Below are 2,560 nucleotides of genomic sequence, written 5' to 3'. Positions count from 1 at the left end.
ATCTAAGTTTTAATTTTACTTAGTATTTTTTATAAACTTAGCAATTGTTTTACCCTGACTGGTTTTTTTTTTATCTTAGATAGATATGCTTTATGACATTTTCTAAAGAGTATTCTACACCTTCCAGCTCTAGCGTACATCAATATCTTCCTTCAAGTTAATTTTGGACAGGTTTATCTTTATCCCCTCTAGAATTCTTTCTTCTCTTGTTTTGTTAAGAGGCTAGTGAATTCTTCGAAAGAGTCTTTGTAGATTTTGATATCATTTTTATATTACCTTAACTTTCTTGAGATAAATATGTACTATGAAATGTTAACATCCCTTGATATTGGATAACATTATTACTAGATCATTGAGTTATTTTGACATAATTAAATTGATAATATAGGTAGAATGATTAGTACCACACTTAGTAGTAGTACCATACATTAATGGTCAATATTTTATAAGGATTATCTTATTATTACTATTATTATTATTATTATAGTTTCGTGGTACCTGGAGTCAGATCCAAGTTACAGATGGTAGTTGAATGTGGAAATAGCAATGTCATCACTTGATCACTTGATCACTTGGCTTCCCATTAATCATCAATTTGCTCAGGCGAGCACCAGTAATGTCTCCATTTGTCCCTGACACGTGCTAGTGTAGCCCAATAGTATCTGTTCGTTCTAGGAACATGAAGAGTTTCAAACCAATCGTTCAGGGTCTTGACTAAGAAGTCTGACCATCTTGTAGGTGAGCAGCCACGCAGTCTTTTGACGTCCAGTGGAATCCAGTCAGTAATGGCTCTAGTCCAGCGGACGTCTCCAAATTTCATTACGTGTCCAGCCCATCTTATTTTCGACTCGTTGGCAAACGAAACAGCATCTCTGATTCTTGACTGTTGACGGAGGTCGGAACTCCGGATTCTCTCTCATTTGAGTGAAACATGATACTCCAAGCATAGCTCTCTCTATTCCTCTTTGGGAGATCCTAATAGCATTTTTTAAATATTAGATTCAATTACACTTTCTCTCTTGAATACAAAATAATTGTATCACTGAAGCTCCTGCCGTATTGCTGCTCTCTGTTCTAGAGAGACATTATCTTCTGTTCTTGGAGAATAATCATTAATGAAGAAAATTAGAATTATTTGTCACTGCAAATATTAGGCTAAACCAGTGAAATTTCACTCAAATTAGCACTTGCTATTTCAAAATCCATCCAAGGTGCACAATGCACTTGCTTCATGAACTATTCTTCAATTTCCTGCTTTTATCCAGTTACTGAGGAAAGGGGGGTACTGAGTTAGAGTTTAAAGAGTGGGCAGGATTTTGTTCACCAGAAAAATGAGAAAGACATTTAAGGCAAATGGCTCCCTTTTAGCAAAGGCACAAAATGTATTTGAGAACTATCAACAGCTGGGAGTGGGAGAGTTGTAGCAGAGCTTGGCTGCAAATGGTATTGCAACTGAGCAGAGGAGCATCCTTGACAGCGAGGGTTTCAAAACTGGTCTTTAGTAGGAAGCTTGCCACTTTGGGGGCGGGTAGAAAGAGGACAAGATGAAGATAAGAACACCACAACAATGGTGGAGAGAAGTGTTCAACTGGGAGGAAGAGAGGGAGCTGAAAGACAGTAAATTTTACTAGAAGCCACAGTGCCAAAAGTTCCTACATGGTCCCCAGAGTTCTGCCAGTTGTAGTCCTGGTGGTGCAGCACCACGTCATCTTCTGGACTCTGAACCATCTGCCCAGCACAGCCAACTGGGTAGCACTAGGAATAGAGCACTACATGAGCTCCCCACCAAGGCAGAAACTATATATATGGATGTATCTTTTTTTAAATGCCTCTTTCACTAGTCATCTGTTCTCATGCACCCAGGTTTTTCCAGATTCTGGCTCATTTGTGGAATATAAAGTAAGTAACATAATAGGAGACTTCCACCTAAAAACAGTATAGATAAGGGCCAGAAGGATCTGTCCATGGCTTGGAGGCATGTCTGACATGCTGGGGGAAAAGGCAGCTGTGATGGAGAAGGGACCACTAAGTAAACGATAGTTGGAGGGCTTGCTCAGGATGGTAGATGTGTGCTGAAAGTAGACTATGAACCAAACATGATAGGCACTTAGTACCTGTATTGCAAACCATGAAACCCAAAAGGAGAGAGAGAAGAGAGAGAGAGAGAGAGAGAGAGAGAGAGAGAGTAAGAAGGAAGGTGCCTGCTACAGAGGCATGGGGTGGGAAGGTGTGGGGGTGGTGGGAGGGATACTGGGAACATTAGTGGTGGAGAATGGTACTGGAGGAGGAACAGGTACTTGAACATTGTATGAATGAAACGTAATCACGAAAGTTTGTAAGTCTGTAACTATATCTCATGGTGATTCATTAAAATAAAATTTCAAAAAATTAAAAAATAATTTTAAAAAGTGCCTCTCATAGAGGCAGGCAGGTAGGTAGACAGTTCAAACAACAGCACCAGTTGTTCTCAGCTATTCTCTTCTGGACGAGTTCAGGGACATCATTCCTGTTTGATACTATCAAGTCTCAATGAGCTTAAGTTGATTTCACATAAGAAAAT

The sequence above is a fragment of the Sorex fumeus genome, unplaced genomic scaffold, assembly GCF_029834395.1.
Source record: "Sorex fumeus unplaced genomic scaffold, SorFum_2.1 ptg000020l, whole genome shotgun sequence".
Taxonomy (NCBI): Eukaryota; Metazoa; Chordata; class Mammalia; order Eulipotyphla; family Soricidae; genus Sorex; species Sorex fumeus.
The sequence above is the reverse complement of the archived record's forward strand: the minus strand, read 5'-3'. Positions refer to the sequence as shown.